The following is a 16,245-nucleotide window of genomic DNA, read 5'->3' as shown; positions in this document are numbered from 1 at the left end:
AGCATAGCCTCCAATCATTGAGAGAGGCACATTTCTAGTTACTCACATGTATACAGTCTTTGCAGAATTGTGCCTAGACAGAACAGAGTGAGGGAGCACCTCCTGTAGGGGAGGCCAGAAAATGGTATTTTAAAGGAATATTGGGGGAGGGGGGAAGCAACACCCAAAAGTTTCCTGCACATTTTCATGAAAAAACATGCATTTTTCACTTTTAAAAAAGGAACAATCTGAATATTTGTTGCTGTTCAAAAACTGAAATATTTTTTGGTTTTTAGTAAAAATTTTGTGTTTTTGTTTTGAAAAAACAAAAAAATTACTGAAAACATATATTTTTGGTTTTTGAAACATTGAAAAATTTTAGGGTTTTTTAAATGAAAAATGTTAGGTTGGGGTTTTTCTTGGAAAACCTGGAAAATTTTGAAGTAATCAAAATTTTTCTATGAAAAATTTCATATTAAAAAAAGGACTTTTTTGTAGAAAAAAGTTTCAATGGATCATTTTTTATCAGACCTACCTAGGAAAAATCTCAAAGCGGGCAGGGAGGTTACAGCACGTGGTCTCCCTGAAAAACATTTAATTAATAATTTCAAAATATTCAATTTTCAGTCATCTTATAAGGCACATTTTAAAATGTAGATACCAAACTACACATGTATGTGTGTTTTGCTCTGATTTTTATGTAGCCTAAGTAGGACCCTACCAAATTCACGGCCATGAAAAATGTGTCACGGACCGTGAAATCTGGTCTCCCCCCATCAAATCTGGTCTTTTGTGTGCTTTTACTCTATACTATACAGATTTCACAGGGGAAACCAGTGTTTCTCCAACTGGGGGTCCTGACCCAAAAGGGAGTTGAAGGGGGGTCGCAAGGTTATTTTAGGGGGGTTGCGGTACTGTCACCCTCACTTCTGCTCTGCCTTCAGAGCAGGGCAGACGGAGAGCAGCAACTGTTGGCTGGGCGCCCAGCTTTGAAGGCAGCGCCCCGCCAGCAGCAGCGCAGAAGTAAGGGTGGCAAAACCATACCATGCATACTTACTTCTGCGCTGCAACTGATGGCGGCTCTGTCTTCAGAGCTGGGCTACCGGTCAGCAGCCGCCACTCTCCAGCTGTCCAGCTCTGAAGGCAGTGCCAGCAGCAGCACAGAAGTAAGGGTAGCAGTACTGCATCCCCTCCTACAATAACCTTGTGACACCCCTTCCCCGCCCCAACAACTCCTTTTTGGGTCAGGCCCCCTTCAATTACAACACTGTGAAATTTCAGATTTAAATAGCTGAAATAATGAAAATTATGGTTTTTAAAATCCTATGACCATGAAATTGGCCAAAATGGACCGTGAATTTGGTAGGGCCCAATTCAAAACCCTAAAATGCACAAATTTGCCATGATAAAAAGGCAGGAGTCTCATGTCTTATCTCCCCCAACACCTAGTAGCAACCTAATCTGTCCCCATTTCAAGCTCCCATCCCACTTTTGAGAAGTGAACTAACCTGAACTGACTCCTGACTGGAGTCAATGGAGAGAGACAAAAAGCAAAACAACTAGCCACATGGTATAATGTTTTAAAGTAATGGAATATAGGGAAATTCACATTTCCCATGGCTTCATGACTGAGCTAGGTACTTAATTGTGATGTTTAAAGATCAGTATCCATATTTCCAGCACTGCCACCACCGCAGAGAAAAGTCAGCTTAAAAATTCATGGATAGACAGATGTATTTTTGACAAAAGCCTTGCAAAATTGTTAGGAAAATGTCTCAGCCCAGAGACAAAACCTATTCACCACATATGGCCAAGATAATAAAAAAACTACTGCGCTCACTCATCCTCAAAAAATTACTTGCCTTGCGCAAATAGGTGGGTAGAATGTCACACACTTGACTTGATTATGAGAGAAAAATAGTAAGAAATTGTACATATGGGTATGACATTCCAGGTTGCAATCCAAACCAGTTAGGGGCTGTGTCACCCCTGCCTTGCAATCTTGGATGCCTCACAGTGCTTTGCTGTTGTAGCTCCCGCATCCAGGTCACACCTGAGTATCTGTGTATGGCCACAGTTCTGGTTCAGCAACTCTGATGCCAACAGTCCATCAGCAAACACCAGCTACATTCTGGCGCCCACCAGCCTTGATCATTACTTTCAGGGTGACTCTAACACACGCCCAGTCCTGAAACTACCCTCACCCCACCAAAATGTGTGTCCTCTACTGTCCAGCCCTTTCCTGGACAGGTCGGATATTTTTAGGTCCATGGTCCTTGTAAAGGAACAATTTACAACAACTTGCCACCTTAAATGTAGTTCCCACACAGTTCACAACACTGGATTAATTTTGATTAAAGAACAACAAAAGTTTATTTAACTACAAAGAGAGAGATTTTAAGCGAGTACAAGTATTAAGGTATTAAAATCAGAAATGGTTACAAGGAAAATTAAGATAAAATGCTTCCTAGTACTAAACGTAACAAACTAGACTTGGTTTAAAGTGAAGTTCTTACCACAGGTTCCCAGTATCATTGCTGACCAAGTTTCAGGTCAGGATCTGCACCCAAAGTCCATAGGCTCTTTCTTTTGTCATCTTCGGTGGGAAAAAAAGGGATGGTCAGGGAGCGATAACTTGGGGTGTTTTTGCCCCTCATTTTTATAGTTCAGTCACCCTTTGAAATGCATTTTCCTGAGAGTGACCCCTAGATAAAGTTCTTTCCAACTGAGAGACATGTAGTCTGATAGGAAGAAGATTGTTGCTTTTCACCTGTGTTTGCTGAAATGCAGATTGTCTTCTTTCTTCACTCCCTCTCACTTCTGAAGACTCTTTTACAATTTATATGCACAATGAGGTAAACACACTTTCCTTTGTTTAAGACCAGTTCTACCTAAGTGGGTCTACGTGAGTTTGAGCATGTGCCTTTAACATCATACAGGGGGAATTTCATAACTTTACACACAATGTTATTATATGCAATTCACCATGATTCTATTGACCTATGAGTTATTAATTTTCAAATGATACCTTACAAGGCATATTTTGTAGAAAGATTATTACAATAGTGTGTAGGGTGTAAATACAGAGGTGCATTCCATCACAATGGGGCATATGTGTTTGTTACAACATATATGAGACTAAGTCAAACATATATATCTCTTTGAGGCAGGGACTGTCATTTCTTGTATGTTTGAATAGTGCCTGAAACAATGGGAACACAACTTTGTTGAAGCTTCTAGGTGCTATCTCAATATAAGTGCTTAACAACAACAGTAACAATCACTGTATAATAATAAATGAAGTCCAAGGGACACATTTTATGTATGTTGAATCTCCAGGACACACAGAATTGCCTCAGTTGTGCCCTTGCTGATTAAGTGAATTATTAAAAATGTGAGACAAGGTGGGTGAGGTAATATCTTTGTATAAGCTTGAAAGCGTGTCTCTCGCACCAACAGAAGTTGGTCCAATAAAAGATATTACCTCACCCATCTTTTCTCTAAAACATCTTGGGACCAACACCACTACAACAACACCATACAATTATTAAAATGTGTCAGTTAAATTCTCAAGAAAATGTTTGCCATTTTGTTTAATTATGAGGTTTTGGGTTGAATGTTCTGTGTGGGATACAATACAACTTTGTACAACAGGGAACTTTATATGATACTGTAAAGATCTGGAGCATGTACTTACTGTGTAACAATTTAATCTGCTTGATTTGATAGGTTTTGTAACAATTGAATGAGTATAGGAGACTATTGAAGCTTTAAAGTCATGCTCGGTGAGATTGAATATGCCTCAGATAGGAGGGAAATTTCCATCTGCCTTTAAGAAAAAAAGGTTCAGTCTGGTTTTATGGGTTTAGCAATCTATTGTTAGCATATTGTGTTTCACGGACATTCTGCTGCATAGGGGATCCCATGCTTGAGTTTCTGGTAATAAAATCCTATTATAAAGGATTCAGAACAGTCAAATGGTACCATTGCAAAATTCAACCTTACTTTGAATTATTAGTATGACAGGGTATATCTTCAAGTTTTTAAACTAAAGTTTTTGATTAAAATTATCCACCTTTATCACATTTTTAAAAAAATAAACGGATCCCACTAAAAATTTTTTTTGTGTTCATATGCTCCTTCTGGCATAGCTGACCTGGAGGATGTTGGCTCACAAAAGTAGGAAACAAACCAAACCTGCCAGCTTCATTTCAGCTCCACAGAATATATATATATATATGCACATACACACACACACACTCACACACTCAAATTTTGTGAAATAAAAAAGCATAATGGTAAAAAACCCACCTTATTTTTTATCTGCCTAAATGGTATTATAAACAACTAGTGGGGAAAAATAATAACAAATTACTAGCAGTAACCTAGAAGCTGTCACACTTGCAAAGTAGTATTAAGGCTTTTATCTTCTGCAGGCTGCAGCCACTAGAGTTTGAAATGATGACGCACATACACTTTGGAGATGAAAATACTGTTCCTTGTATTCAGCCACTAGAGGGCAACAAAATAACACACAATAAAACATCCCTTGGCTTTCATCCAAAAGAAGACAGTGCTATTCAACATTGAAGGAGGACAAATAGAAAAAGGAAAGTCCAAAAACTACTTTCATGATGATTGTATCCTTTCTGATTTTCCTCCACTTTTTGCCTAGGAAATGCCTAGAAAATTAAATGCAAAAAACTATGTTAATGCAATGCTAAGACTGCAGGATTGGGCACTCAAAAAATCAGGACCTATGAACATAAGAACAGCCATACTGGTTCAGACCAGTAGTCCATCTAGCCCAGTATTCTGTCTTCTGACAATGGCCAGTGCCAGGTGTGTCAGAGGGAATGAACAGAACAGGCATCCCCTCTTGTCCACTCTCAGTTTCTAGCAATCAGCAGCTAGAGACACTTACAGCATGGGGTTACATCCCTGATCCTCTTGGCTAATAGCTATTGATGGACCTATCCTCCATGAAATTATCTAGTTATTTTTTGAACCCCGTTGTAGTTTTGGTCTTCACAACATCCCCTGGCAATGAGTTCCACCGGTTGACTGACAGATCTGTGAAGAAGCACTTCCTTTTGTTTGTTTTAAACCTGCTGCCTATTAATTTCATTGGGTGACTCCTGGTTCTTGTATTATGTGAAGGAGTAAACAACTCTTCCTTAGTCACTTTCTCAACACCAGTCACGATTTTGTAGACCTCTACCATATCCCCTCTTGGTCGTCTCTTTTCCAAACTGAAAAGTCCCAGTCTTATTAATCTCTCCTCATCACAAATGCTAATGCTACTTCCAAAATGTTAACACCTCTCCATTTTACATCCTGTATATGTCATAGTATATAGTAATAACAAATATTTACATTTAACAAGGGAACAGGGAATCAAAAATAAATGCAATGTAGCTGATGTTAATGTTACTAGAGTTAATGTTACTAGAGTAACCATACTTGTGTTTTTCTTGATCTTGGAACCTTTATATTGCACCTTTACGCAGCATTAAAGTCCTTGTTGTCCCTTAGGAGAAACAGGAAGGCAGGAAAAAGAAAATCTGGAAGTACACCTCTACCTCGATATAACGCTGTCCTCGGGAGCCAAAAAATCTTACCTCGTTATAGGTGAAACCGTGTTATATTGAACTTGCTTTGATCCACCGGAGTCCGCCCCCCCCGGAGCACTGCTTTACCACGTTATATCCAAATTCGAGTTATATCGAGTGGCGTTATATTGAGGTAGCGGTGTAATCACCTTGCACAGTTTACAAGCTCCATTGCCTTTGCTACCAAACTCCTAAATTCTTTGATCTTTGCCTATTCCACTTGTGCACCTTACAGACTTACATGCAGTGCTTCTAAGTTCCTTTCTCCACAACTGTCCACCTTGCACAACTTACAAGTTCACTGGTTTGGCCCACAGAGCTGGTACGTTCTCTGAAACAAGTGTGCACCTGACCAACTATGCACAAATGCTCAGTGCATCTGTGCTTAAAGCCAACAGTTTCAAACTTGGCTGCCTAAAGTTAAGCTCCATATTTAGACTCTGAAATTGTGGCCTGATTTTCAAAAGTGGTGATCACCTGCCACTTCCATTGACTTCAACTGAATTTGTTGGTGCACTGCACTTCTGAAAGTCACTTTTATTTAGAAGTTAACTATGGGAGCCAGGTTTACAAACTCTGGCTCTGGTGCACACTTGATGGAAATATTCTACTGCACATGATTCAATTTTCAGCTATTACCCGATGATGCAGGCAAGTTTCAAATGTCAGCTTATTAGTCCTTTTTAAATATAATTTACTTACTGATTTCACCCTTGCTAAACTCATATATGGCGGAAGAGGTTTTGCTCAAATTGTTTAGAAATAGTCACCTTCTGGCAGCCACCAAAAATGGAAAATCTCAACCCGAAAAGGGGAATGTTTTGAAATATTTTCAGAATAATTTAAGGGGAGGGGCTATAATGGAAGCTCTTTTGCACCCTTAGCTAGAGTCTAACAGGTGCTACCAAGTGCTTTTATATACTAGATGGAAAGAAACACAACAATAATACATTTTCATATAATTTTAGTTAAACTATGGAACTCGTTACCATGGAATGTCACTGAGGCCAAAAACTTAGCAGGATTCAAGGAAGGATTGGACATTTATATGAACAACAAGGTTCTCCAAAGTTATAATAGTTGATGCTAAATAAAATTTCGGAAAGAATATAAAATCTCACCCAACAAGTTGCTAACTATTAGGAATTTGGATGAGACTTTCATGGGGGACAGGTTATCTCTTATCCTACTGTTGGGTTTCATGCACCTTCCTCACCATCATCTGTTGCTGGCCACAGACAGAGATAAAATACTGGACTGATGGACCATGGGTCTAATCCATGGCTGTTCCTATGTTGTCCTTTTATGGTTTTGAAAGACTGACAGCAATATTTCAATTGTTTTGATGTAACAGATGGAGGTTATATAGCAGGTTTGGAGAACTCTAGTCCAACTCTGGAACACATAGGGATTCTTGTAATGAATGAGAAATTGAAAAGTATCTCAAGAATTGATGAGTTGGAAAATACTGGCATACAGTCTATGAAACATCTTCGACTGATTAATATTTTTGAATGAGCAATACAGGAAGATATTATTTGCTTCATTGGCTGCTTGGATTAGATCCTGTGATAATGAGTGGCACCACATTGTTTTTTACGTGGAGCCTGCCAAATATGAAAACTTCTACAACAACAATGCCACTGACAGTCCGGTGACCTGTGAATTACTGTCTACTGCACAGGCACCGACTTTCCAAAGTTCTGGGAGGTGCTTGACCCCCAGCTCTGCCACAGGCCCAGCCCCCACTCCACCCCTTCCCCAGGCCTCACCCCGCCCCCTCCTGCTCCACCCCCGCCCTGTCTCTTCCCGCCCAGTTCTACCCCTTTCCCTGAGCACGCCGTGTCCTTGCTCCTCCCTCCCACCCTCCTGCTCGCCACGAAAAAGCTGTTAGCAGCGGGCGGGTGGTGCTGGGAGGAAGGGAGAGGCGCTGATCCATGGGGCACGCTGGCAGGAGGCACTGGGGAGGTGGGGGAAAGCTAATAGGGGAGCTGCCAGTGGGTGTTTAGGGGGGAGGGATAGCTCAGTGGTTTGAGCATCAGCCTACTAAACCCAGGATTGTGAGTTCAATCCATGAGGGGGCCATTTAGGGAACTGGCATAAAAATCTGTCTGGGGATTGGTCCTGCTTTGAGCAGGGGGTTGGACTAGATGACCTCATGAGGTCCCTTCCAACCCTGATATTCTATGATTTTTTCCCTGTGGGGTGCTCCAACCCTGGCACCTATGGTCTACTAGGAATAAGAAATTGTCACCTATCAGGGATAAGCCAGGTCACAGATACCAGACTTCCTCACATTTTCTAGGTCTCAATGAAGTCTTGGTTAGGAACAAAATATTTTCAGAAAATTTGAACTCTTAATTTGAATGCTTTCCTCTCTTGTAAGCAATGAGGCTTGGATTTAATTGGTCTGAGTGGTCATTTTTAAGTATAGGGAGATTCCAGAAGAGGAAGAGATTTTTGGAATGGAGGATGCTAATTTTATTTTGGTTTATCTTCACATGGAATTAAACCATAGAACTTATCTTGAACTTTCAATTTAAGATTTTAAGATTTCATATCATGTATTGTGCAACTGAATGCCTTTGTGATTATAATCTTGCAAATAGCACTGAAACCACCACAGGGATATTTATTTTTCCCTGGTAATGGTATTCTGTTTGCTTTCCAGACTAGATTGTGACTTGAACTACATGCCTGCACAAGGAGGTAAGAATTCGCCTTATGCCATTGTGTGGGTTACCAAGAATTTGGGTCTGGGAAGGCAAAAGAAGGCAGGTGTCATGTGCCTGTTTACTCCCTACATGGAGCAGGGGAGAAGGGAGGAGGCAGGGAATAGGTAGAGCCTTGGCTCAATCCTCTACTCACTGGCCACCAGCAGTGTACCCTGCCATAGGTTTCTACCACACCAGGAGAAGGAGAAATACTGTAAGTGTAGAAATTGTGACTTAGAGGTGTATTTCTGAGTCACAGTGCCTTCTTCCTCCACCAATAGTAACCCTTTCTGTTCATCGTCAGGCTGGGACAGATTTTCATTGGTAATGTTGCAGTGAAAGTCTCATACACATTACCAGTTCCACAAGCTGTCCACTCTTCCAGTGCAATTATTTCCAAATTATGAATACCGCTGGCTGTGTAAAACGATCAGAGAAGTGATTAACAAATCATCCCACAAACATTCTTATAAAGACATGCAAACAAGGGGGAAGGGAGATGCTGGCTGTATTAGAGTCAGCTTCAGCAGTCTGACTTTTTAATAAGGAGCAAAATATGCATCCCCCATGACTAACTCAACACAGCTGGAGGAATTTCAGATGAATTTGTAACATCCACCAAAGCCTTTATTGTAAGGTGGCCAGGAGAGTAATGGAGACAAAACATAACTTTGGGTGCCAGCAGGGAAGTAGCCCCAGAATTCTGGACTGTTCCAAGAGCTCATTTCTCTGCTTGCTGAATGCCCTCAGCTCCCTTGAAGGATTAGTATATGAGAAATGCCCAGATATTACAGGGTGATGAGGGCCAAAATAAATACTATGAATCCACTCCAAAGTCTGAGATGAAACACTGGGCCAGATCCTCAGCTACAAATGAGCAGATCTCAGCACAGCTGAGGGGGTAGATGATACAAAGGTGCCTTTTGCATTTTGCAGTCGTAGGGCAACTCTACACTGGGCATGAATTAGAGCAGACTTTGCACATGCTGATAGCAGTTGATAGGACTAGCCTAGGGTTCACCGGGATGCCCCTGCACCATCATCATCCCCTTAGCCACTCCCCCATGCCAACAACTGAGGGGGATGGGAAGGTTTAAGAGCTACTATAGTGTCTCCACAACACCCAAAGACACCCTTATGCAGAGGAAATCCTCCAGGAGCTGGCTAAGCCAGTTTTAAGGCTGTTCCACACACCACTGCTAAGGCAAATCAGGCAAGGATCTGGGCCCCTGGAATGACTTTGAATGATTTGATAGCTGCTTTCAACTACCTGAAAGGGGGTTCCAAAGAGGATGGATCTAGACACTTCTCAGTGGTACCAGATGACAGAACAAGGAGTAATGGTCTCAAGTTGCAGTTGGGGAGGTTTAGGTTGGATATTAGGAAAAACTTTTTCACTAGGAGGGTGGTGAAGCACTGGAATGGGTTATCTAGGGAGGTGGTAGAATCTCCTTCTTTTAGAGGTTTTTAAGGTCAGGCTTGACAAAGCCCTGGCTGGGATGATTTAATTGGGGATTGGTCCTGCTTTGAGCAGGGGGTTGGACTAGATGACCTCCTGAGGTCCCTTCCAACCCTGATATTCTATGACTGTGAGAGTACAGAGTGCATGATTTAACATCCCTGCTTTGTCTTCTTTTGATTAGAACAAAGGGATATTGCAGGCAATGCATATGCAAGTGATATGTTGGTGGCCATGTGGCTGTCCATTGTCCTGCCTGGCATGTAATCTAGTGGAGGAAAAAATGTAGCAAATCTGATAAATTACTGGGGGCGGGGCAATTTTTTAAATATTTATTTCTTTATTAAAATGATTGTGCCTGGTGAAATTATTAGGAATACTGAACCTCTTATTACCCTCTTGTTCTTAAATTCAGTTTTGTCTATAAATTCTGGGTTATTTTGCAGATTTTTATTGTCATTAATTATCTCTATAATAAGCACATAATGTCCCTCCATTGTCAACTCCTGTCGGGAAACACTTCTCTCTCTCTCTCTCTCTCTCTCTCTCTCTCTCTCTCTCTCTCTCAGGCAACCCCTTCTCCATATTCTCACATTTTTAGCTTGATTGATATAAGAGTTGCTTTCAGGGAATCCAATCTTTAATTAACCAAATCATTATCAGACACTGTCTGTAGGCTATTCTTATAATTTAGGGAGATTGTATTCAACTTTTTTTTTTAAGTGGATTTAGTGTGGGTGAAAGTTGCTGACCTGGTAACCCTAGTCCTTTATATACCCACATGCCCTTATGCTTCATCCCATTAGCAATATAGCTGTTTGGTCTCCATGACCACTCAGCCTTTGTCATTGCTACTGACAGTGCCAACTAGTGCTTTTTTAAATATAGAGACCAGCTCTCTGGAACACAGACTGAGACACCAACTAATTTCACATAGATCACCAAACAGCCAGTAAATAGTAATGACTTTTGGTCATCTCCTGGCCAGAGCTGAGTCTGAAGCAGTAATCCAGAGGCAGAAGATACTGAATTCCTTTAGTATTCCTCTTCACTATTCAGTTTCCTATAGGTTATAATCCTACAGAGATCCACATGTGGAAGTTGCCCCCAAATTTATTGATTCATCTCTAGTTAGAGAAATATTAATTTTAAGAAAACTCTGTACAGTACCTAGCCCTGTGGGCACTGATCCAGAATGAGTAATAATAATAATGCTTTTTCAGCCCTTCAAATATTTGTTCAGCTGGATTCTAGCCATATGAATAGGTTTGTGTTGCCATTTAGATCATTTTTGCTTAACCACCTAGTTCCCCTTCTGCAGAGAATAAGTACGGCAGTGGCAAGCAAGCTGATTTTCAGTGGCACTCACACTGCGAGGTCCTGGTCACCGGTCCGGGGGGCTCTGCATTTTAATTTAATTTTAAATGAAGCTTCTTAAACATTTTAAAAACCTTATTTACTTTACATACAACAATAGTTTAGTTATATATTATAGACTTAGAGAAAGAGACCTTCTAAAAACGTTAAAATGTATTACTGGCACGCAAAACCTTAAATTAGAGTGAATAAATGAAGACTTGGCACACCACTTCTGAAAGGTTGCCGACCCCTGCTATATAGAATCATAGAAATGCAGGGCAGGAAGAGCCCTCAAGAGGTAATCCAGTCCAGCCTTCTGCACTGAGGCAGGACCAAGTAAACATAGACCATCCCTGCCTGGTGTTTATCCAACATGTTCTTAAAAACTTCCAGCGATGGGGATTCTACAACCTCCTTTGAAAGCCTATTCCACAATTTAACTACCCTTATAGTTAGAAAGTTTTTCCTAATATCTAATCTAAATCTCCCTTGCTGTAGATTAAGCTCATTACTTCTTGTCCTACCTTCAGTGGACATGGAGAACAATTGAGCACTGTTCTCTTCATAGCAGTCCTCAATGTATTTGAAGACTGTTATTAAGCCCCCCTCAGCCTCCTTTTCTCAAGATTAAACATGTCCAGTTTTTTTTAACCTTTTCTCATAGGTCAGATTTTCTAAACCTTTCATCGTTTTTTTGTTGCTTTCCTCTGGTTTCTCTCCAATTTATCCATATCTTTCCTAAAATGTGACACCCAGAATCGGACACAGTACTCCAGCTGAGGCCTCACCAATGCCGAGTAAGTGGGACAATTACCTCCCATATGTTACATAAGACATTCCTGTTAATACACCACAGAATAATATTAGTCTTATTTGCAACTGCATCACATTGTTGCCTCATATTATATGTGATCCATTCTAACCTCCAGTTCTTTTCAGCAGTACTCCCACCTAGCTAGTTATTCCCCATTTTGAAGTTGTGCATTTGATTTTTCCTTTTTATGTGTAGTGCTTTGCACTTGTCTATACTGAATTTCAGCTTGTTGATTTCAGACCAATTCTCCAATTTGTCAAAGTCATTTAGAATTCTAATACTGTCCTTGCAACCCTTCTCATTTTAGTGTCATCAACACATTTTATAAGCATACTCTCCACTCCATTATCCAAGTCATTAATGAAAATATTGAATATAACCAGACCCAGGATTGACCCTATGGAACCCCACTAGATATGTCCTCCCAGTTTGACAGCAAACCATTGATAACTACTCTTTGAGTATGGGTTTTCAATCAATTGTGCACTCATCTTATAATAATTTAATCTAGACCATATTTCTCTTGTTTTCTTATGAGACTTTCATCTGGGATTGTGTCAAAAGCCTTACTGAAATCAAGATATATCATGTCTACTACTTCCACCCTATCCACTAGACCAATAACCCTGTCAAAGAAGGAAATTAGGTTGATCTGGCATGATTTGTTCTTGACAAATCCATGCTAGGCTATTCCTTATCGTCCTCTAGGTGCTTGCAGACTGATTGTTTAGTAATTTATTCCATTATCTTTCCAGGTAATGAAGTTAGGTTGACTAATTTATAACTCCCCAGGTTCTCTTTCCCCCCTTTTTAAAGACAAGTACTATGTTTGGTCTTCTCCAGTTCTCTGGGACCTCACCCGTCCTCCATGAGTTCTTGAAGATAATTAAAAATGGTTCCAAGATTGCTTCAGCTAGTTCTTTAAGTACCCTACGGTGAATTTCCATCAGGCCCTGCTGACTTGAATTCATCTAACTTATCTAAATATTCTTTAACCTGTTCTTTCCCTATTTTGGCTTGTGTTCCTTCCTCCTTGTTAATATTAATTATGTTAAGCATTCAGTCACAATTAACTCTTTTAAGGAAGACTGAAGCAAAATAGGCATTAAACACCTGAGCCTTCGTCATGTCATCAGTTATTTGCTCTCCTTTCCTGCTAAGTAAAGGACCAATATTTTCCTTCATCTTTTGCTTGCTCCTAATGTATTTGAAGAACATCTTCTTATTGCCTTTTTTCTTGCTAGGTATAACTCATTTTGTGCCTTAACCTTTCTGATTTTGTCCTGGCATGCTTGTGCTATTCATTTTTACTCCTCCTTAACAATTCATCCATGTTTCCACTTTTTGTAGGATTCCTTTTTGATTTTCAGATCATTAAAGAGCTCCTGATGGAGCCATTTTGGCCTCTAACTATTTGTCCTATCTTTCCTTCTCAGTGGGATAGTTTGCAGTTGTGCCTTCCATATTGTCTCCTTGAGAAAATGCCAGCTCTCCTGAACTACTTTATCCTTTAGATTTTCTTCCCATGGGATCTTACCTATCAGCAGTAGAGTGCCATGACAGTTTTAGTAAGGCATGCCTTAAGCAGTCCAAAATGGCATCCTCCATGTGGCAAGACCTTTCACATATGGTGCACACAGCTGGTATGGCACACACGATATGCAGTGCATTCTTTGCTTACATAGACAGCATGCCACTGCCTATCAGTTCTCTGAGTTTGTTAAAGTCTGCTTTTTTAAAGTCCATTTTCCTTATTCTGCTTCCTTTCCTTAGAATCAGGAAATCTATCATTTCATGATCACTTTCACTCAAATTGCCTTCCACCTTCAGATTTTGCAACCAACTCCTCCCTGTTCATCAGAATCAAGTCTAAAATGGCTGTCCCCCTGCTTACTTCCTCTATTTTCTGAAACAAAGTGTTGTATCCAATACATTCCAAGAACGTCCATTAGATGACTGGATAGTTAAAGTCCCACATTACTACCAAGTTTTGTGGTTTAGATATTTCTGTTATTTGTTCTAGAAATGCCTCATCCACCTCCTCTCCCTGGTTTGGCGGTCTGTAGTAGACCCTCCCTCACTATGACATTTCTGCTATTTCCCCCCCCCCCTTTTATCTTTACCCAGAGACTTTCTACTGGTATGCCTCTCACCTCCTTCTGGACCTCAGAACAAGTGTATATATTCTTGACGTATAATGCAACACCTCCTCCCTTTTCTCCCTGCCTGTCCTTCCTGAACAAGCTATACTCCTCTATACCAGTCATGAGATTTATCCCAAGTCTGCTGAGCCGATTCCCCCCACTAATTGCTCCTATGACCCTATTATAACTTTCCATGTCCCCACCCAATATTTAGTTGTCTGTTAAGGTCACCTTTTTTATGCTTACCTGTGGGCTTTTGTCACGTGCCCCCTTCGTAGGTAGTAAAAGACCTGCTCACTAGGCTGGTAAGTCAGTACACAAAGGTGCTCTTCTCCTTCTTGGTCAGGTAGATCCCATCTCTTCACAGCAGTCCTCCTTCCTGGAACAGCATCCCATGGTCAGGGAAGCTGAAGTCCTCCCATCATCACCATCTGTGCAGCCATGAATTCATCACCAAGATGTACATGTCACTGACTGATACCCTCAAGTAGGAGGATGTACGAGAACGCATCCTGCACGCCCAACTCTTTCATCCTTGCCCCCAGAGCCCTGTAGTCACTGATGATCTGCAGAGGGTCATGTGCCCACAATTTGTGCCCACCCATCATTAGTGCCCACATGGATGAGCAACAGAGGGTAGTGGTCAAAGGATGGATGAGCCTTGGCAACCTTTCTGTAACATCTCAGATGGAAGCTGTGGTCAGGCAGCATACCTCTGGGACACTGTGTCAGGTCAGCAGATGAATGCCTCCATCCCCCTCACAAGGGAGACCCCAACCACCAGCACCCTATGCCTTCTCCTCTTGGCTGTGGTGGTCATGATCCTCCCAGCCTGGGGGACAGGTGGCTCCTCCTTCTCAGCCCTTGGGGTCTGCTCTTCACCTCCAATTGCCAGTACAGTATATCAGTTCTTGACTGCAAAGGACGGAGGACCTGGGTGAGAGATGGAGCACTTAGGTGGCCAACAGCCAGTTTCTTCCCCTTAAAGCAGTTGGTTCTCCTTCCTCCTCTGATGCCACTGTTGTTATCTGTAGTTGGCTAGCATCCTGCATCCCAGATGTTTCGATATTCATTCTGTTATGAAGTCCTTGTGCTTCCAGATGCTACGCAGACGAGCCACCTCCTCTTTCAGCTCTCTTACCCGCTTCCTGAAGCACTTCAACAACAGACACCTCTCACACATGGTGGTTTCCCCCACCTGGCTTTCGTCAATGGGAGCATGTAGGCCACATTCCCATTCCTCATTCAAGACCAGGGCCCAAATGGAAGCCTCCAGGGTCAGGATGCCGGTCTGGTGGGTGAGGGGGCGGGTACAGCCAGAGGAAGAGCTAGTGGTGGTGTTGGCAACATGCTGTTTTTCTCCCATTGCAGGTTCTTCCTTGCAGAGTATCTGCAAGTTAAGGAAAGAAAAAAAGGCTTTGTGCAGTGCCAAAGGGATATTGTGTTCTTTTTCATGTCCTACCCTCCACATTTGTATAGAGTTACTGTCTGCTCTTAAATAGCTGAATACATGCTCTCAGCCACCTGGAAGCAGTTGTGATTCACTGAGGGTGAAACAATCCCTTTACATAGTTTATATGAGTTTCTATAGCAGTGTGGGGGTCTAAATTGACTGGATCATAGCCTCAGTTGGTGTAACCAGTGCAACTCCATTAATCACCTATGCTGATCTACGCCAGCTGGGGATCTGGCTAGGTGGGTATAGTGGAGTTTGGATAACATTAATTAGATCAGTGATTCTAATACATTGTATGCTTACCACACCACAGGTCTTACAGATAACAGGTTTGCACTGTTTGCAGTAGGTTAGCCATTTTGTAAAGAAAAAGGTGTCCAGGTGTGCAGTGGTCTTTCGTCTCTGAAGCTCTAGGATTAAAGTTTGATACAGGAACTGAATTCAGTTTAGCAATCTCACTTTTTGAACTTTCACTGCATCCCCAGGAGAACTGAGATAACTGCATATCTGAGAGCCTTCTATAGCACTAATTAAATACAAGTACGATTTTGTTTCATAGAGCCTAAGGTAGCTGAGGCAAAGAGGTCAGCAGGGTTATCCAGCCTGACATGTTACAGTCTGTTGGAACAATCATGCTTTTCCATCTTTTTTATGACCTTCATTATTTGTCTTGACAGTGCCCAGAACAGACTTACCTCCCGTCTCGGT

Source organism: Emys orbicularis, chromosome 6 (assembly GCF_028017835.1).
Source record: "Emys orbicularis isolate rEmyOrb1 chromosome 6, rEmyOrb1.hap1, whole genome shotgun sequence".
In the NCBI taxonomy this organism is placed as follows: domain Eukaryota; kingdom Metazoa; phylum Chordata; order Testudines; family Emydidae; genus Emys; species Emys orbicularis.
Note: the sequence above shows the minus strand (reverse complement) of the source record.